The sequence below is a fragment of the Schistocerca nitens genome, chromosome 2 (genome assembly GCF_023898315.1).
Source record: "Schistocerca nitens isolate TAMUIC-IGC-003100 chromosome 2, iqSchNite1.1, whole genome shotgun sequence".
NCBI classification, from domain to species: domain Eukaryota; kingdom Metazoa; phylum Arthropoda; class Insecta; order Orthoptera; family Acrididae; genus Schistocerca; species Schistocerca nitens.
The window spans coordinates 191,303,272-191,326,050 of NC_064615.1; the positions used below are offsets into that span (position 1 = coordinate 191,303,272).

The 22,779-nt window shown below is 38.6% G+C and overlaps 1 protein-coding gene across 2 annotated transcripts in view; it reads left to right on the forward strand.

Moving 5' to 3' along the window:
• The first annotated feature begins 2,198 nt into the window (after positions 1 to 2,198).
• Positions 2,199 to 22,779, forward strand: part of LOC126235877 (broad-complex core protein isoforms 1/2/3/4/5-like) — a 69,613-nt gene continuing 49,032 nt past the window's right edge. The window contains exon 1 of one of the 2 annotated variants that reach the window (XM_049944787.1): positions 2,199 to 2,302. The gene's annotated coding sequence lies outside the window, so the exon portion shown is untranslated. Of the gene's footprint in view, positions 2,303 to 16,476; positions 16,580 to 22,779 lie in introns of those variants that run through there. The other variant, XM_049944786.1, reaches the window with a different exon arrangement.

The window sequence follows — 22,779 nt, forward strand, 5'->3', positions numbered from 1 at the left end:
GGGGCAATAGGTTAGTTTAGGTTGAGCCTGGGATAATTTCAGTAGTGGACAACATATTGTAAGGATAGCCCACAGCTGTGCAGTTCAGAGATGCTGGTGGTGGAGGGGAGGATCCAGATGGTCCAGATTGTGAAGCAATCTTTGAAATCAAGCATGTTATGTACAGCTGCATGTTGTGCCACAGAATGGTCCACTTTGCTCTTGGTTACAGTTTGGTGGTGGCCATTCATCGTAGTAGGCAGCTAGTGCCAATGCCACTGGTCTTTTCCCCTCTCTGCTGGTATCCTCTTCCACGCCCCTTCCTCCCTCTTCCAAATCCTCCCAGTGCTATGCCAGACAGCCTTGTCTGAACACCATGTATTCTCTGTACGCTCCGTCAGGTCAGGCAGCACTAACTCCTCCCCCCCCCCCCCCCTCCCTCCTCATACACTGCACCCCTACCCTTCCCTGCCCCACTCCACACTGTTGCCTCTCCTCGACATGACACTATAGCATTCTGGACACAGCAGCCAGAGGGAGTGGTCACTTATGTGCGAGGTGTGCTTATTTGTGTGAATGTGTGTTTGTTTTCTTTTCTGAGGAAAGATTTGGCAGAAAGCTAATTACCTACAGTTTTATGAATAGATTTCCTTCACAGATTTTTATTTTTTATTCCTTTAGGCAGCTTGTCACACCCATCACTCACATTTAGTTTCCCTTATTATTTTATAATTTTGCATATGTCATTGCATCTTTATTCAACCATCTCCAGTAGTGTGAAAGAATCGCCTAAATAGCCATCTGAAGCATGCAAAATATAAAATAGATGAAATAGTCACAACTGGTTATAGTTATCCACTGGAATGAACTTTCTACGAGATTAAACAATGTTTAACTCAAGGTCAATAGAGAATTATACCACTCTGATTATTCTTTTAAGTCTGCAGTCCTCCATCATCCAAACTAAATCTGGGGAGGGCAACAGAGGAAGCAAGATTCATACAGCACAAAGACTGACACAGAGAGAAGTTTTGCAAAGGCAACAGACCTCGCCTCATTCATGAAACGCAGCCAATATATCTATGCATAGTGCTTAATATTGAGCATGTAGTCTCCCTGTGGATAGTGAGATGTCTTATATGAATCACTAATTTATACACAAATGTCTGACAACTGCAGAAGGAAATGAAACATGGTAGTCAGTCGTCGCTAATATAACAAAAGTGCACAAAACATTGTTCGATCAAGGTAGGTGGAGGCAGACATAAAATAATAGTGGGCTGAGGTCTTTAGATGGCTGCCAATGAGGTGCAGCAGTCAAGAAAATAAAACAGCTTACACATAAAACACTTAAAATAGTTCATAGCCTAGATGGGAACGTATTGTCCATCTATCACGAAAATTTATATGCACCTCTGTCACCACGTGTAATGGAAATAAAACGGTAAAAACTGGCACACTGTATGTTTAAATCATCTGGTGTATGAAAATGAAATAAAGAAATACTTCAATCGAATATTCTGGTAATTTAACTTGAGACACAAACAATAGACTTTGTATGTTTACTTCACGGTTGTAATTTATAATTTGCGACGCCCTTCACAGTTCATTAACATAATCTAAACAACCACACAATCATTCCCCTCCCTTATTTCCAAAATCTTAAGGTGCGTCACCGTTAAAAGGAAACAATTTCTTAAAAAAATCATTACTTCATTTCACACATATGAATTGGAAGAAGAGCAGATTCTAAACTATGTGAGATTTGGTGCTAGACTTAATCGTAAAAAAAAGCCATTATTAATAATGGCACCCCAAATGGCAAAATTTTATGAAGACACGGAGTTAATCATTTTCTCTGGGGTCATAAATTATAGCAAAATGGAAATCTTCCGACCATCTCTCTAAAGAACCACTAAATGCAGATTTGAAACAATGACGAATTCCACCATAAAAGTGTTGTTTAGAGTTGTCAAGTGTTAATTTTATTTAAGTGAACCGAAAACTTTTGGTTTCCAATATAAATGAAGTTTGTTTGTTTATTTATTTATTTAGCCCTTCGGTCCTACTAAAATGATAACACCGCAGTTCCATTTTTCAAATGTATGTTGACTTTGACTACGCTTACTAAATTGGTAGTCGTTAGTCGACATAGCCGCTCACGTCGATATTTTATAGTCGATGAAAGTTTTCGATATATACTACACAAATTGTGATTGGTTGCGAGTGTCACTAGGATTTGAACAAGTTTGTGTGACAGGTTGCCAACTTTGTTCCACATAATTAACAGATTTTCACGAAAAAAACTTTTTACGAATAGCAGGTAAGGAAATGGCTATGAACATCAGTAATTGTAACTTTTACATCAAGATCAGAATCAAACCGTGGCTGAGAGTGACCCTAGTATTTATATTGGATCTGTCAGTGCCTTTGAGCCAATGATTAAACAGCATGTCTACTGCTGATTTATTTATGTTTACACAAGAATGTCAAGTTTTATCTGTATGAGTGTAATGTGTATGTTCGAAATCTGGGAACTCGTTAGCGACAGATACTGAACAAACGACTGAGAATTTATGTAAAAAATGCAAAGAAGCTGATTACATGTTTATCACGATTTATTGCAGGATGCGTAAAATCATGACTGTATTTTGCATTGCATATTAAAACGGGCACACCTATTGGCTCGCACAGGGTGCCCTTAAGTAAAGGATAAACAATTGTTTCCCTACGCCACAGGAAGGAAACACTGTAGACTGTTATTTTGACGAAAGAAATAAATATACGTATTTCTCAGTTTTTGCGCTTCATGTCGTTGCCCATATGTATTAATCTAGAAAACATATTAACCATTAACGGGTAATATGTTATCATCGTATTAGATATAACTGGTAAAAGTAACACCTTTCTGTTTCTCGTGGTATCGTGCTATTGCTTCGGTTTTCGCATTGTGCTGTGAGTCTGATACTTGTAATGTGAATCATTTTGCCTCTGTCAGGACGAGAATCGGGATACGAGGACTATGGCTGTTCAATACGAGATGAAAATTAAAACGCCTGAAGCCGTCCCTTTTGCATTTAATTTAAGAACCGGCCCATGTGACCAACGTAAATTGGGAGGAGTCCAGTCTCGTGTGCAGTCATTAGATCTCTAGTTTGCACACAAACCTTTTGTCAACAGCAGACTACTTAAGAATATAAGACTGCTTTGTAACTTTCATTGAAAGGGACGTTTTAGCTCACATGTGCACAAAAAAACCGACGTAACACATCACACACAAGACATACAGGGCTACTTCAATAAAATAGCTGGAACTGTGTAATCTAATAGCACAGTTAGTTCATTAAACCATCTAGTTCCATTCTGAAACAAGCATCAATTTATAAAACATTACGAAATCTTTTAAATTATGGGATATTTTTATTTTTTTGTAGTGTTTCAAGGTACTTACAGTGAGGCGAAATAGATAATCTACTGAAGGACAATATTCCCTCATGTTGATTGTTACATGTGTTCAGTGGAAATCAGCCTTCCCTTTCCGGCATCAATTTATGCTGTCGACTTTTGTGTGACAGTGCAAAGTGACGGCTTTGAAGAGAGATTTTATCCATTAGAATTGGTTTGTGAAAGCCTAACACTGTAGAGACAATGGTCTGAACGATGCAGTTCCGGAAATAAGTCCCACATTTTGTTGTGGCATTTATACATTATGTTTACAATGTGTGAGTTGCTGTATTGTTCTGGTACCGGTATGTTTCGAAGTTCTTATTACCCTCTTATGCATTTTTGAACATTTTTATTTTCAGCTTGCAAGCCAACTGTGAATTGTGGGAGTGATGTTTAATACACACACACACCATAGAATTGTTAGGTCGGGGCTTTGGTGTGATGGGTGCTGTAGTTTTTTCCATGTGGGTGACTGTAGTGTCATGGGAATAGGGGAAGTAAATGAGACTCATCAGTGGTTTTGTAGGATTTGTAGTAGAGATAGGAAGATAGTAGAACAGGAGGGGAAAATTGCCACCCTTCAGGCTGAGTTAGACAAGGCCAGGGGAGATCTTGACAAGTTAAGGAGGTAGAAGGTAAAGAGAGGTGGGAAGGGGCAACAGGAGGAATAGGCCTAGAACTTTGTCTGACAGCTTCATGGTGAATGTGGAAAATAGATTTGACCTATTGCTTCAGTTAGAAACTGGTGAGCCTCAATCAGTTGCAGGTGTAGACAGGGCACAACAAACTTTCATCAGCAAATTGAAAAGTAAGAAAGTAGGGAAATCAGTAAAGAGAAAGAACGTGTTGTTAGGTAGTTCCCATGGAAGAGGTGTTGGCCAACTTTTGCAGGATGAACTAGGATCAGAATACCAGGTCACCAAATTTTTTTTAAACCTAGTGCTGGTCTAGAGCAGGTGTCAGAGGATTTAGGATCACTTTGCAAAGATTTCACTAAGGAAGACACCGTGGTTATAGTGGGTGGGGCAGGTAATAGTATTGACAGAGATCCTTGGGTACAGTGTAGAGTGTGACCTGGCAAAGATTGCATCAGCATCGAAGCATACTAGTGTTGAGTTTGTATCTGTTCTTGGGCGCCATGACCGACCTCATTTGAACTCTTCGGTCAAGAGAGTTAATTTGGAGTTGGAATGGTTGCTTATGTTGGGTGCAGGGTCACACATTGGTGTGGTTCCTGTTGATTCTCTCAATAGTTGGGATTATACTAGGCATGGCCTTCACCTCAACAGGAAGGGGAAGGGTAAACTGACTGGGAAAATAGCAGGAAAGTTAAAGGTGGGAGGCACTGTCATGAGTGGTAAAATACCAGTGCTTATAGGGTTCAGAAAAGACCCTTTTTAGGGTAGTGAAGACAGAAAGAAACCAAATATTAAGAGAGGTTAGGACGGAGACAAACCTTCAGTTTGAGAAAGAAACCAAAAAACATAATTCTAGCATATTACATCAGCATAAACAGCCATTGGTTAAGAATTTTCAACAGTCAGCAGATATTTTAACTCTACCCAATTTTATCTCAGTCAATGTGAAATATCAGCTACCTTTATTGCATCAAAATATTTGGGGACTGAGAAATAAAATTAATGAATTAATTATCTGCATAGATGAATTAGAGTCCTTAAAGCCAGCTGGCATAATCTGACTCTCTTAACATCATGTGACCACTGAACTTTTAAGTGTTACAGGGTTTAGGTTAGCATCTCACTTTTGTAGATCAGAAATGGAGAAAGGAGGAGTTGCCACATTCATCAGGAACTGTCATAAATTTAAGAACATAGACATTCATAAAATTTCCCTAGAACAGCATATGGAAGCATGTGCAACAGAAGTGGAATTTCACAAAAAAATCCTTCATAATATTAAGTGTATATTGAGCACCTGCAGGTAACTTTAATCTGTTTGTAAACCACCTTGAAGCTGTACTGGCCATTTAACAACCAAAAACAAAGAAATACTAGTTGCTGGTGATTTCAAAGTAGATTTTCTTAAAGACTCTCCTAATAAGAACTTATTCGAGTTAGTAACACTATCATTCAACTTAATTCCCACTGAAAAGTTCCCCACTAGGGTAGCCAATTGCTCACAAACAGCCATTGATAATATCTTTATAGAAAAGTCCAATGAACAAAATTATATTACAAAACCAATAGTCAATAGCCTCTCAGACCATAATATGCAGTTCCTTCTGTTAAATGTTAATACTGAACAGGATATAAAATCTGTTAAATCAGAGCTCAAGAGGGTAATCAATAAGCCAAATATTGATTATTTTAGGACACTCCTCAGAGACATTCACTGGACTGATGTTTCAAGTGCTCATGGCATGAATGAAAAATAGAACACTTTTGCTAATAAAGTGCTTACCTTATTTGAACACTTGTTTTCCCCAAAAACTTACCAGGGTTAGAGCAAAGTCTACAAAGAAGCCGTGGATTACTCAAGGAACAGGGTTATCTTGTAAAACTAAAAGAAAACTCTATCTGTCATTCCGAAACAGTTCCGATGTTGATGCTATAGCGCATTACAAGAAATACTGCAAAATAATAAAGACTGCAATACGGACATGAAAGCAAATATATTACAAGGAAAAGATAGTCATATCAGACAAAATAAAGACAGTATGGGATATAGCGAGGGAGGAGACCAGTAGAACCAGACATGAAGAGGAGCAAATAGCATTAAGAGTAAATGATACATTGGTGACAGATGTGTATAGTGTTGCAAAACTTTTTAACAAACATTTCATAACTGTTACTGAAAAGATGGAGTTGTTAGGTTCTGTAGATGCTGCTATGGAATACCTCAGACCAGACATTTCAAGTAACTTCCATAATATGAATTTGACCCTCACTACCCCAGCAGAAATAATGTCCATCATAAAATCTTTAAAATCAAAAACATGTAGTGGATATGATGGAAATATCAACAAAACTAATTAAAGAATGTGATTCTGAGTTAAGTAACATATTAAGCTATCTGTGTAACCAGTCGTTTATCAGTGGAATATTTCCTGAATGGTTAAAATATGCTGATTTGAGCTACTGTTTAAGAAGGGAGATAAAGAAATAGCATCAAATTTTCATCCAATTTCACTTTTGCCAGCATTCTCAAAAATTTTAGAAAAAGTAATGTACAATCGGCTTTATAACCATCTTATCTCAAATAACATACTGTCAAGAAGCAGTTCGGCTTTCTAAAAGTTTCTGATATTGAGAAGGCTGTCTACACTTACTGTGAAAATGTGCTTAATTCATAAGACAAAAAATTGCAGCCAACTGGTATATTTTGTGATCTGTCAAAGGCATTTGACTGTGTAAATCACAATATCCTTTTAAGTAAATTAGAATATTATAGTGTAACAGGAAATGCTGCAAAATGGTTCAAATCTTATATATCTGGCAGGAAACAAAGGGTGTTGTTAGGAAAGAGACATGTATCAAGCTATCAGGCATCATCCAACTGGGAACTAATTACATGTGGGGTCCCCACAAGGTTCCATTTTAGGGCCTTTACTTTTTCATGTGTATATCAATGACCTTTCATCAGTAAAATTACCAGATGCCAAGTTGGTTTTGTTTGCCGATGATACAAACGCAATAAATAACAAATCAAGTGTAGTCTTAAAATGATTAATGGAAAATCTCATATAAAGATCTTTGGCTTCCCTCTGACAACCATGCCTCCATCCTTGCTACCCTCCCTATTTTCCTTTCACTGTTGCTTCATAACCTGGGTTGTGAGTAACTGAATATCCTTTCCCTTCTTCCCTTTCTTTCCCCTCTCTCCTCTCCGATGAAGGACCGAGATGTATGCCAGCAGTAGTGTAGCTACTGGCAGGGTCACCCAAGCTGGACTGGTCTTGACTGAGGAGCCAGAAAGTGTGTCCCGCAACACAGGGCAGGGGATGGGGGGGGGGGGCTCTGTAGGCGTAGGAAAGCCAACCTCCCTAGGGGAGTAAGCCCTAAAGAAATCCAGGTCCTCCAAGATGGGGGTTGGCCATGGGGTCAATAACCCCACACTGTAAAACTGACATATTACAGAGCCTCAACTAAAGCCTCAGATGATGGATGCGTGACAAAAAACATGACCTCGGCAAAGAAAAATGACAAAAGATTTGGTAATAGTAACATGGAACGCACAAACAATGTTGAAACATGGAAGGATGAAAGAAATAGCTGATGAGATCATGAAGTACAACATTGTAGCGCTACAAGAAATAAGATGACAAGGACAGATAGATATGCCCCAGTATTCTCTGCTGTATAGTGGACCAGACAGAACAGGACAAGCCGGAACGGGATTCATAATAACAAAGGAGGTTGGTAACAGTGTTTTTGAATTTGAAACCATAAATGAAAGACTTAGCAGACTGAGAGTGAAAGTGAAATTCAGAAATATAATGGTAATAACAGCATACACACCAACAGAGGAAGCAGAAGAAGAAACAAAGGAAAAGTTTTATGAAGATCTAGAAAGTGCATGAAGTAAAGTACAAAAGTATGATCTGTTCTTAGTTTGGGAGATTTTAATGCGCAGGTTGGGCGAAGTGAATATGGAAGAGTATCTGGGAGATACACATTTCATGAAGAAAGTAATGAGAATGGAGAAATGTTATGTCAGCTTGCTGCTAAAAATAATCTAATCATCAGGAGCATATGTTTCCCACATAAAAGAATACTTCTTATAGCATGGAAATTAAATGTAAGTAGAGTAGTCCATCAAATAGACCCTGTGTTAGTAAAGGCATGACATGCCACGTCAGTTATCAATGTGAGGAATTGTAGGGTCCCTAACTATGATTCAGACCACTGTGCTGTAAAAGCTTTAGTGAGAGAGAACCTATCTCTAACACCTATATGAATGGAGAAAATTACAATCTGGGTCACAGAAAACTGAATGACTCAGAAGTTGTGAAAGCATACCAAGTAAAAGTCAAGAGATGCACTGACTCCCAGCAAGGAAACAATGGGAATCCAAGAGAGACAGACTAAGATCCAGAAAGCAGTGAAAGAGGCAGCAGAAGACATAGTCAGGATGAGAAGAAATGAGTGGTTTGATGATGAATGCAGGCTAGTAATAGAATGTAAAAATGCAGCGAGACTGAGAATGATACAGAGAGAAACAAGAAGAAATGTGGAGGTGTACATAGAATTAAGATCCAATGCCCAAAGAATATGCAAGAAACAAAAAAAGGAATGGCTGAAATCAAAGTTTAAAGAGATAGAAGAATTAAAGGAACAGAATGAAACGAAGAAATTCTATCATGTCGTGGGAAAGATGATAAAAAATTTTCAACCCAAACAAAATGCATGCAAAAACAGAAACGGCGAGATAATAGATGAACAAAAAATATTGCCGAGATGGGCAGAATACTTTGAAGATATGCTCAACAAAAACTCAGATCAGGTCCCAAGAGGTACACAGGAACAGGAAGAGAACACAGAGATAAGAGAAATTGAAAGGGATGAGGCACAAAACCCAACAATGCTGGAAGTGGTAACAGTGATAAATAAACTAAAAAATTACTGTGCACCTGGTGAAGATGGGACCGTGTCAGAAGTAATAAAATCAGGGGGGGCAACTTCTAAGACATGAAATATTTAAACTAATAAAGAACATATGGGTAAATGAAAGCATGCTGGAGGAGTGGAATACTGGAATAATATGCACAATATATAAGAAAGGAGAAAAGCTCAATTGTGAAAACTATAGAGATTTTCTCTGGAGTGCTGAACGAAAGAATAAAGAAGTGCACCGAAAATATACTCAGAGAATACCAATGTGTATTCCGATCAAACAGAAGTTGTTTATTGTTTGACAAATAATGGAAAAATTTTATGAATATGATATAGATCTTCTCTTCCTGTTCGTGGCTTTCGATAGTATTAATAGACCAACATTGTATAAAGAGCTGAAAGAATTGGGCATCTGTGATAAACAATGAAGAGCTAACAATGAAGAATACAAAAGTAAAAGTGAATAACAGAATGACCATGCAGTTGGACTTTGAGGATGGAGTGAAACAGGGTGATAGCCTCTGTTGCATAGTATCATACAAAAAAATAGATACAAGAGGAACAATAATGATGACGTCCAGCCAGATATGCAGATGATACTGCCATGGTGACAAGGGATGTAACATTGCTTAAAGAAATATATGGACAAATGGAAGCAGAAGGAACAAGAATTGGACTTACTGTAAATGAAAGCAAGACAAAATATTTGGTTATGTCCAATTCTGAAGCTAGAAGAACACTACAGAACCTGAAGAACTCTGATAAATGCTTCATAGCTGACAGATGCTTCTGTTATTTAGGTGTCCTCCTAACCTATGATAATAGTATGACACAATGTATTAGAGAAAGGATACAAGCAGGAAGCAAAGCCTGTTATGCAAACCTAAAGATACTCAAGAACTCTCTAATTACAAGAAAAACTAAACTGAGAGTATACTATTCCTTTGTGTGACCTGTTGCCACATATGGATCAGAAACATGGAAAATGACAGAAGCAGACAGTAACAGCCTAAGAGCATTTGAAAGGAAAACCTTATGAAAAATCTATGGGCCTGTGAGAGAGGCAGAAGGTTGGAGTGTGAGATACGACCATGAAATACAAGAGCTTATACAAGGGAAAGATGTAGTGAAATTTATCAAATCTCAAAGAATACATTGGTTAGGACATATGGAGAGGATGACTGAAGACAGGATGCCCAAACGATTAATGAAGGCCAGACTGTATTCCACCAGAAGAGAGGGCAGACCAAGAGCTAGATGGATAGGCAATGAGCTGGCTGACGTTGCCAAGATGGGGATCCGTGGATGGAATAAAAAATCTGAGAACAGATAGATATGGAGGAAGATTGTTGAGGAGGCCAAGGCCCACCAAGGGCTGTATTGCCGAAGAAGAAGAAGAAATCTGAGAAAATCAATGATAGTGAAAGACAAAAACTCACTAAAACTGGCGAGAAGTCACAGGGATAAAAGTAAAGAATAAATAATAAGACAGACACTCTCGTCTGTTGTTGACAAAGGCCTTAATGGTTGAAAGCTTTATTTGTGACAGTATTTTTCTTGTGCCTATCTGCGAATCAGCATCTCCACTATATATTGAGTAGCAACTTTCCTTTTTATAATATTGTTACCCTGAGGTAGACCTATTTTGACTTTCCTTCCATCAGATACTAACCTGATTTTATGATTAGCATGAGCTGATGTGAACTATGCAATATGTAAAGCCAAGGGCATTAACAAATCTAATAAATGAGTATTTTAGTTAGCTATTTTTCCCAGGTTTTTAAAAGACACATGAGCTGTGCCAGTACTAAAGAAAGGCAATGAGGAAAATTTGAAAAGCTGCAGACCAGTTTCCCTAATCTCATCCTTCTTAAAAGTAATAAATAATGAGTTACCTGGAAAAATAAGACTATTTTTAGAGTTGTCCAAGGCTTCTGATATTTTTTAAAATTCAGGGTGAAACCTCCATATCTCATTGAGTAAAGGACAGCTGAAGGTTTCACCATGAATTTTTAACAGTTATTTGGCAGCTGAATATCCCCAACTGCAAACATACACAAGCTTCTGATATTGTTGACCATAAAATCTTACTGAACAAACTAGAAGCGCTACATATAAGAGGAATAGCAAATGGGTGGTCCCACTCATACTTGGGAAATAGGATGCAGAAGGTAGACGTGGCACAGATTTTCACTGAAACAGTTATCAGACCCCAAATATTTTATCATAGGTGTTTCACAGTGGAGTATCTTGGGACTAGTTCTGCTCTTAATATTTACCAATGACTTTCCAGGCAATATAGAGAAAAAATTCTCTTTGATGATGGCAAAAAATTACAGTCACTGATATAACATCAGAACTTCTGGTTGAGAAGGCAATGAAACCATCAGTGATGTGTTCAGTTGCGTAGCGTATGATAAATCAACACTGAACAGAAAGAAAACAAATATGAATTTTAGCCTAAAGAGGGTAAATAACACTGTCATGTTAAGCATAAAAGATTTTTCTGTAAACTGCGTAGCAAATACAAAGTTTTTAGGGACAAATATTGATTGTCAGTCAATATGGAATGAACACACAAGGTATTGGCAAAGAGAATGTCATTATCATCAAAGTGTAACAACCAGTTTCTCGTGAATTTTAAAATTTTCCCAGCAAATTGAATGTTTAAACAAATTTTGGGCTTGTAGCTGGTCCTCATTCAATATATTCCATGATATTTCAACTGGACTCATGCCAGTCATCCTCACGTGAGCCCTGGAAGTCTGACAAACATATCCTCTGTTCCACAATACAGGGCTATTACAAATGACTGAAGCGATTTCATAAATTCACTGTAGCTCCATTCATTGACATATGGTCACGACACACTACAGATACGTAGAAAAACTCATAAAGTTTTGTTCGGCTGAAGCTGCACTTCAGGTTTCTGCCGCCAGAGCTCTCGAGAGCGCATTGAGACAAAATGGCGACAGGAGCCGAGAAAGCGTATGTCGTGCTTGAAATGCACTCACATCAGTCAGTCATAACAGTGCAACGACACTTCAGGACGAAGTTCAACAAAGATCCACCGACTGCTAACTCCATTCGGCGATGGTATGCGCAGTTTAAAGCTTCTGGATGCCTCTGTAAGGGGAAATCAACGGGTCGGCCCGCAGTGAGTGAAGAAACGGTTGAACGCGTGCGGGCAAGTTTCACACGTAGCCCGCGGAAGTCGACGAATAAAGCAAGCAGGGAGCTAAACGTACCACAGCCGACGGTTTGGAAAATCTTACGGAAAAGGCTAAAGCAGAAGCCTTAGCGTTTACAATTGCTACAAGCTCTGAGACCCGATGACAAAGTCAAACGCTTTGAATTTTCGGCGCGGTTGCAACAGCTCATGGAAGAGGATGCGTTCAGTGCGAAACTTGTTTTCAGTGATGAAGCAACATTTTTTTCTTAATGGTGAAGTGAACAGACACAATGTGCGAATCTGGGCGGTAGAGAATCCTCACCCATTTGTGCAGAAAATTCGCAATTCACCAAAAGTTAACGTGTTTTGTGCAATCTCACGGTTTAAAGTTTACGGCCCCTTTTTCTTCTGTGTAAAAAACGTTACAGGACACGTGTATCTGGACATGCTGGAAAATTGGCTCATGCCACAACTGGAAACCGGCAGCACCGACTTCATCTTTCAACAGGATGGTGCTCCACCGCACTTCCATCATGATGTTCGGCATTTCTTAAATAGGAGATTGGAAAACCGATGGATCGGTTGTGGTGGAGATCATGATCAGCAATTCATGTCATGGCCTCCACGCTTTCCCAACTTAACCCCATGCGATTTCTTTCTGTGGGGTTATGTGAAAGATTCAGTGTTTAAACCTCCTCTACCAAGAAACGTGCCAGAACTGCGAGCTCGCATCAACGATGCTTTCGAACTCATTGATGGGGACATGCTGCGCCGAGTGTGGGAGGAACTTGATTATTGGCTTGATGTCTGTCGAATCACTAAAGGGGCACATATCGAACATTTGTGAATGCCTAAAAAAACTTTTTGAGTTTTTGTATGTGTGTGCAAAGCATTGTGAAAATATCTCAAATAATAAAGTTATTGTAGAGCTGTGAAATCGCTTCAATCATTTGTAATAACCCTGTATATAGCACACTGTGAGTATTCTGCATGTGTCAAAATCAAGTTGACAGACTGACCACACTACCCGGCGGCAGCACACACATTGGTGGAACTGTGGAACTCAGCTGTCCTCTGCATTACCACTCACTGCGGCCATTGACACACTCTGTCATCCTTGATTAGAGAAAATCGTGGAGATGGAGTTCCATGCACTGTCAGACAGTTAGCCATTATTGTAGCTCACAGGTTTTCTGCCTAGCTTATGTCCACAGATTCTTTAATAATGAAGTCCCAAAAGTCCAGTAGTGAGTGACACTGGAGATCCTACATGTGATTTAGCCAAGAATATCACTTCTTTGCTGAGACTGTTGGTGGGCAAATGTACACATCACATCTGTCAGTGACTGACCCCCAGTAGACTGGGGGGGGGGGGGGGGGGCCTCTGTCTAAGCATAATTGGCAATAAATTTCACGTGGATATCACTTTTTTGTTTTGGCATGCTCTTTCTTCTACCTATTTTATGTTCGGTCAAGCATATTTTGAGCACACTGACTGTGTCATCATGGGCAGCCCTCTGCCTCCCTTGATGACCAACCTTTTTACGGAGGATTTCAAGGAGAGAGCATTTGAATCAGCTGCCCTTAAATCAACTGGAATTACATGGACAGTACTTTTCATAGAGTGCTCTTATGGAGAAGAAAAATTACTGGAGTTTCTTTATCACCTCCAATCATTCATATTTGGTGTACTGTGGAAATAAAGATGGTTGTCTCCCTTTCTTCCTTATTGTGGTTATATGGGTGAATGATGGTGGTATGGCATACATAGGTCAGCGCGCACGCGCGCGCGCGCACACACACACACACACACACACACACACACACACACACACACACACCATGAAAGACTTACACTGAACATCAACACTGCACTCACCTTTTGCAACCAAGCAAATCTGCTATTGCCAAACATTGTATTTCCACTAGACATGCATTGGAGTACACTAAAACAATGATTCTGATCTTTTTGTGACCCCATTATTAAAGAAGCCATGAAAATACTCCTTGCAGAAAATCTGATGAACCATGATAGTGACTAACAGGCAGACATTGCATGCAAACCAATCATCTCCACGATTTGCACTAATAAAAGACTAAGGAGTGCACCAACGGCCACGGCGTCTGGCAATGCAGAGAACAACTTAGCTCCATGGTTCTACTTGCTGCTGGGTAGTGTGGTCCATCTGTCAACTTGATTTTTATGCATGTGCAGAACACTCACAGTGTGCTATACAGGGTGTTACAAAAAGGTACGGCCAAACTTTCAGGAAACATTCCTCACACACAAATAAAGAAAAGATGTTATGTGGACATGTGTCCGGAAACGCTTAATTTCCATGTAGAGCTCATTTTAGTTTCGTTAGTATGTTCTTCCACCTACGCTCAATGGAGCACGTTATCATGATTTCATATGGGATACTCTACCTGTGCTGCTAGAACATGTGCCTTCACAAGTTCGACACAACATGTGGTTCATGCACGATGGAGCTCCTGCACATTTCAGTCAAAGTGTTCGTACGCTTCTCAACAACAGATTCGGTGACTGATGGATTGGTAGAGGCGGAACAATTCCATGGCCTCCACGCTCTCCTGACCTCAACCCTCTTGACTTTCATTTATGGAGGCATTTGAAAGCTCTTGTCTAAACAACCCCGGTACCAAATGTAGAGACTCTTCATGCTCGTATTGTGGACAGCTGTGATACAATACGCCATTCTCCAGGGCTGCATCAGCGCATCAGGGATTCCATGTGACGGAGGGTGGATGCATGTATCCTCGCTAACGGAGGACATTTTGAACATTTCCTGTAACAAAATGTTTGAAGTCACGCTGGTACGTTCTGTTGCTGTGTGTTTCCATTCCATGATTAATGTGATTTGGAGATAAGTAATAAAATGAGCTCTAACATGGAAAGTAAGCGTTTCCGGGCACATGTCCACATAACGTATTTTCTTTCTTTGTGTGTGAGGAATGTTTCCTGAAAGTTTGGCTGTACCTTTTTGTAACACCCTGTATATTGCATAATGAAAGCTTTCTTTGTCAGTCTTTGATGGCTCACTTGAGGATGAGTCAAAGGTGCAGCACTGAAATATCGTGGAATGTACTGTATGCTGACCAGCTGCAAGCCAAAAATTTATCTGAACAGCCAGTTCCTTGTGGCAACATAATTTTCCATTGGACACTCAGTTCTTAATTAGGAGATTCAGTTTTGCAGATCAAGTGAATAATAAGTGGAAACACTTTCCAAACAGTAGAAAAACTGGTCAACAATTAACAGTAGTTGGGCTCATTGTAAACAAATATTTAAAAATAGAATGGGTACCGTTACTGTGTCAAGTGTTGTGCACATCAGGAAAAAAATTAGTATCTCACAAATTCTATACAAGACCAAGGGACAAGAGCCAGTTTGGACTAATATTTACCAAGGAAAAACAAACAAAGAAAAAAACTCTAAACAGCATTTTCTTTCAATGATTAAAGTTGTGTAATAATTTGCCCAAGGAAGTGAAAGAGATGACAAAAATTCACCATTTTGCTGATTTCGACATCTCACTCAGACAGGCAGAACAGAAGGAAAAGTACAAAGAGACTAAATAAACAGTGTATAATTACTTTTTAGCATTATTAATGTGACTCGTTCCCAGTATATATGTACATAACTGAATGAGGTAGTGCATCTGTTAAGAAACTGGCCTCAGTTTTAGGAGACTGGATGCTTACGCTATGTTCAGCCATCCTAATTTAGGTTTTCTATAGTTTTCGTAAATCCTTTCTGGTAAATGCCAGGGTGATCCCTTCAACAAGCTACAGCCAATCGTCTGTACTCACTGAATATATGTTTCTGTATATATCACTCATGTTTTCCTTGTATTTAGTTGACAAATCCTGTATCATTGTAAAATTATCCTTAGATGAATAAATTACTAATGCTAAAAAATATTATCAAAATGTTAGAAGTAGTCACAGTCAAGCTACAGTAGTCCATTACAAACAGTATTGTAAGGTGCTTAAAATGTTATTAAGAAAACAAAGATTATGTGATATGCAAATAGAATAGCTAATTCACAGGAAAAAATTAGAACCATATGGTCAGTCATGGAGGAAGTGTCTGGTCAACAGCACAAGGTTGACAATATAAAGTCAGTTCATAGTAAAAATATTTCTGTTACTGATACGTCAAATAAATGTACGCTATTTAACAATCACTTTCTGAGCATTGCTGCTGAATTAAATAAAAACCTGGTTTCTACAGGGAATCATTAAGTCTCTTGGAAAGTGCCTTTCTGAGATTGATGTCTGAAATACTCCTCTGTGATACTGACAAGGGGGAGATTGACTCAATAATTAAATCAATGAAGACTAAGGACTCACGTGGATATGATGTAGTGCCTCGCAGAACATTAAAGTACTGTGCTGCACAAGTTAGACCTATACTTAGCCATATTTGTAATTTTACCTTTAAGAATGGTCAGTTTCCTGAATGATTAAAGTGCTCAGTAGTAAAGCCACTTTATAAAAAGGGATAAAGGGTTAATGTAGACAATTTTAGACCTATTTCTATGCCATCAGTGTTTGCTAAAGTCATTGAAAAGGTTGTGTTTGTAAGGAAAATTGATCATTTTATTTTATTAAGTTGCTGTCAAATATACAGTTCAGTTTTAGAAGTGCTTTAACAACTGAATATGCTATATTTTCTTTTCTCTGTGAGGTACTGGATGGATTAAACAAAAGGTTTCAAATGCAATGCATGTGTTTTGATTTAACTTAGGCATTTGATTGTGTTGCTCACAAAATATTGCTCCAGAAGTAGGACCATTATGGAATACGGGGAGTATCTCACAGTTGGTTCACCTCTTACTTTAACAACAGACAGCAAAAGATCATGATCCTCAGTGTTGAGAATGGCTATGATGTGGGGTCTGAGTGGGGCACGGTCAAATGGGGGGGGTGGGGGGGGGGGAGATCAGTGCGCCCCAGGGATCAGTGCTGGAGCCATTCCTGTTTCTTATTTATATAAATGCTATGCCCTCTTGTATTACAGGTGATTCTAAAATATTACTGTTTGCTGATGACACTAGCTTGGTAGTAAAGGATGTTGTGTGCAACACTGGCACTGTTTCGAATAGTGCAGTTCATGACATAAGTCCATGGCTTGTAGAAAATAAACTAATGCTAAATCATAGTAAGACTCAGTTTTTACAGTTTCTAACACACATTTTAACAAAACCCGACATTTTAATTTCACAGAATGGTCATATGACTAGTGAAACTAAACAGTTCAAACTTCAGATAGATAGTAAACTGTTGTGGAAAGCCCACGTTCAGGATCTTTTCAAAGACTTTTCAAAGCCTTTTATACTATTCGAACGGTATTTGAAGTAAATGATAGCTTCACACAAAAAGTAGTCTACTTAGCTTATTTTCATTCCCTTATGATGTATGGTATTATATTGTGGGTTAACTCTTTCCATTCTTAAAGGGTATTTTTGGATCAAAAACTGGTGGTTCGGGCAATAAGTGGTGTAAATTTGCAAACATCTTGTCAACACCTGGTCATTGGTCTGGGTATTCTGACACTGGCCTCTCAAAAAAATATCAAGAGACACACACACACACACACACACACACACACACACACACACAGGGTGTACAGCGTAGTTTGGTAATTTTCCGATAGTCAGATGCTGCATTGATGGATTGGCCATGCTACAGAAGGGGACAGCTATTTCATGAAATGGCCTCCCCAATCACCAGATCTCACACTCTGTGTCTTTTTTCTGTGGGGACACATTAAAGATCTGGTGTATGTACTGCTTCCACCATGTGATGTACCAGAGCTCCAGGAGAGAACGCAGGAAGCAACTGCCACAGTCGATGATGCCATGCTAGGAGGGGTATGTCAAGAATTCGATTACTGTATTGACGTCTGCCAGGTCACTCAGGGTTCGCATATTGAATGTTTATAAAGAAACTTTCAGAGTTTCACTTCAAAATACAATATGTATGACATCTGTACAATGTTTAGTTCTTGTGCAATAAATAATTGAAAGTGTTCCTGGACTTGATGTACACTCTCTCTCTCATACACACTCTCTCTCTCTCTCTCTCTCTCTCTCTACGCAGCAGAGACCACAGTAGTACAAGGACAGACATGAATCAAACAGATAGAGAAGACAGAACAAAAAATACTCAGGAAAATATTCGGGGTGACACAAAAAGATTGGGTATGGATAAAGAGGCCAGCTGAAGAACCATATGAACACACAGAGGAAATAACAGACCAAATTAGGAAACGTAGACTACAGTTTTATGGACACCTCACAGCAGACTGGCACCACATAGGATAACGAGACAGATGTTGGACTGGGTTAGCACAAGGATAAACAACAAATGGATGAATGAAGTGAGAAATGATATGGGTGAATGAAGTAACATTGAACAACTCAACATCACACAGGAAACAATACAAAACAAAACACTCCTTAGGAACCTGATCAGAAGAAACAAACTACAAGAGACACCAGAAGAAACAAACTACAAGAGACACCACACAACCAATGAACACAATGGACCAAGCAGAGATGACAAGAACACAGCCAGAGGATGAAGGAACACTGGGCAAACAGGAAGAAAGAGAAGCCAAAGAGAACGCAGGTACTAAAGTGGACCGAAGAACGGAAGCAGAAACACAGCACATGAATGAGGGAAGTTTGGGCAGAATGTAAAGAGAAAACAGGGGAATGGACATGAAGTTTAGTCTCAATGCACTCTTCAAGGGCATAACACAAATAATAATTTTTATATATGAAAAATCAAAACTGAATGGTTTCCTCATGGGTCACTCCTTCTGTTCTGTAAAGGAGTTCCTGGAAAAATTAAGCTGATTCCTGTTATACTTATGATTACCTTTACATAAACTTATGGCTTGTCCTTTTTTGGAGTTCATAAACATTTTAGTTAATCTGTTATTACTTCTGTATTGTAATTTCATGTACTGACGTGTTTCATGACCTTGAAGATTTGCTCCTCAATTTGGTTCTACGGAAATAGATGTATAAAAAAAAAATCTTAGTCCAGAAAAAGGCTCTCATGTGAATGTGTGGTGTCAAGGCAAAAAACTTTTTGTAGGCCACTATTCTGCCATGTAGCAATTCTAAGACTGCCAACCCATCACATTTACAGTCTCATGACATTGTTGTATAATGTGAAATCATTAAAAGAAGAACTGCAGCAATAATTCAACAAATACTAGAAAAAAAGTATGCATTTAGGTAAACTTCTCTAACTTTAGTCCAGAAAGGTACACACTCTTCATTAAATGTCATTTTCATCAGACCACCTACAAAACGGAAAAATGCTAACAACGAACCTCAGAAGTTTCAACTCATAAATTGAAACCTTGAACTATACATACATCTTTCTACAAGAACATACTACTCATGTGGCATACCTGTGCAAATCTCTTGGTTCTAACACACTTTAAACTCAAGATTGCATTTCTTTGTTATACATGTGCATCAGAAGTAGTTTCTCTTGTAGTGACATTGAAGTAGATAGTTCATGTGAGTTAGTATGGGTAGATTCTATATCTGACAACTGGAATTCATTAATGATTGGTTCCTTTTATCGACACTGACTCAGATGATACAGTTTCTGAATATTTCAAAGAAAACTTGAGTGTCATATCAAGTAGGTACACCACTCATATCATTATAGTTGGTGATGACTTCACTCTACCATCGATTTGTAGGCGAAAATACATGTTTAAAGTCGATGGAAGGCATAAAATTTCATCGAAAATCATACTGAATGCCTTCTCAGAAAATTATTTTGAACAACTAGTTCAGGAGACCAGTCGAAGTGTAAATGGTTGCGAAAACATAATTGACCTCTTAGCAACAAATAATCCTGACCAAATAAGGAGCATCATGATGGATACAGGGATTAGTGACCACAAGGTTATTGTAGCTAGACTGAATACCCTAACATCCAAACCTACCGGATATAAACAGAAAATACTTATGTTTTAAAAAGCAAATAAAAATATGCATGACATCTTCCTAAGAGAGAGTCTTCACTCCTTCCTGTCTGAACATGTAAGCATAGACCAGATGTAGTTTACCTTCAAAGAAATGGTATCAACAGCAGTTGAGAGATATATACTAAATAAATTAATAAGAGATGGTACTGATGCCCCCACGGTACACAAAATAGGTCAGAACACTATTTCAGAACCAGTAAAAAAATCATGCGAAATTTAAAAGAACACAAAATCCCCAAGATCAGCAAAGTTTTACAGAAGCTTGAAATTTAGTGCAAATTTCAATGTGAGATGCTTTTAATAGTTTCTGCGACGAAACTCCATCTCAAAATGTGGCAGAAAACCCAAAGAGACTCTGGTCATATATAAAGCACACCAACAGCAAGATGCAAACAATACCTTCACTGTGTGATAACAATGGTGATGTTATTGACAACAGCGGCACTAAAGCGGAGTTACTAAATTTCTGAAATTCCTTCACAAAATAAGATGAAGTAAATACGCCAAAGTTTGAATTGAATTGAGAATAGCTACCAACATGAGTAACTTAGAAGTAGATATCCTCAGTGTAGCGAAGCAGCCTAAAACACTTAATAAAGGCAAGGCTTCCAGTCCATATTGTATATCAGTAAGGTTGCTTTCAGAATAAGCTCCATACCTAGCAATCAAAAACAACTGGTTGCTCGTTGAAAGGTCTGGGATTGGAAAGTTGCAAAATCAGACCATTACTCAAGAAAGGAAATTGGAGTAATCCATTGAATTACAGACCCCCTATCACTAACATCAATTTGCAATAGGAATCTGGAACATATATTGTGCTTGAATATTATGTATCAGCTTGAAGAAAACAATTTATTGACAAATAACCAATACGGATTCAGAAAATATAGTTAATGTGAAACACAACTAGCACTTTATTCTCATGAAGTGTTATCGATAGGGGACATCAAATTGATTCTATATTTGTAGATTTACAGAGGGCTTTTCATACCATTTCTCACAAGTGTCTTCTAATTAAAATGTGTGCCTATGGAGTGTCATCTCAGTTGTGTGACTGGATTCATGATTTCCTGTCAGAAAAGTTACTGTTTGTAATAACTGATGGGAAGTCATGGAGTTAAAACAGAAGTACTGTCTGGTGTTCCCCGAGGAAATGTTATAGGCTCTCTGTTCTTCTTGATCTACATAAATGGTTTAAGACAGTCTGAGCAGTCCTTTTAGATTGTTTGCAGAAAATGGTTCAAATGGCTCTGAGCACTATGGGACTCAACTGCTGTGGTTATCAGTCCCCTAGAACTTAGAACTACTTAAACCTAACTAACCTAAGGACATCACACACATCCATGCCCGAGGCAGGATTCGAACCTGCGACCGTAGCAGTCCCACGGTTCCGGACTGCGTGCCTAGAACCGCGAGACCACCGCGGCCGGCGATTGTTTGCAGATGTTGCTGTCATTTACTGTCATGTAATGTCATCAGATGACCAAAAGAAATTGCAAAATGATTTAGCAAGGTATCTGTATGGTGCAAAAGTGGCAATTGACTCTAAATCACGAAGAGTGTGAGCAGTAGAAAGAATGAACCAAATTTCAGTTACACGATAAATCACACAAATCTAAAGCCTGTATACTAAGTACGTAGGGATTACAATTACAAATAACTTTAATTCAAATGATCACATAGATAATGTTGTGGGGAAAGCAAACCAAAGACTGTGATATATTTGCCAAACACTTAGAAAATGTTACATGTTTACTAAAGAGACTACTTACACTATCCTTGTCCACTCTATTCTGGGGTATTGCTGTGCAGTGTGGGATCTGCATCAGATAGGATTGATGGAGGACATAAAAAAGTTCAAAGAAGGGAAGCTTTTTTGGTATTATTGGAAAACAGGGAAGAGAATGCCACAGATTTTATACATGAATTCGGATGGCAGTCATTATAATGAAGGTGTCTTTTACTGTGGCAGGATCTTCTAATGAATTTCAAACACCAGCCTTCTCATCAGAGTGTGAAAATATTTCCTTTGTGCCCAACTATATAGGGAGAAATGATCATCATAATAAAATAAGAGACTCATCAGAGTGTGAAAATATTTCCTTGGTGCCCACCTACATAGGGAGAAATGATCGTCATAATAAAATAAGAGAAATCAGAGCTTGCATGAAAAGATGTAAGTGTTGGTTTTTCCCGTGCACTGTTCAAGAGGGGAATGGTAAAAAAGTAGCTTAAAGGTCATTCGATGAACACACTGCCAGGCACTTAATTGTGAGTTGCTGATTAATCAGGTAGATGTAGATAAACAAAGAAAGATTGTCACTGATCTGAGAATGTCTCAAAAAGTAAATCAAAGCTTTAATCTACCAGTACATTCATTACAGTGGAGCTTTGAGGTTTCGCCCATTTGGTAAGACTGATGCTTCAAGTTGATATGAGATGTGTAATCAGATAATGGGAGATTTCTCTTAGATTTGTGTCCTAATCTAGCATCAAGTTTTACTCTGATAAGGAGGCAGAGTCCATACCATTAAAAACTTAATTATGTGACAAATTTAATGTGT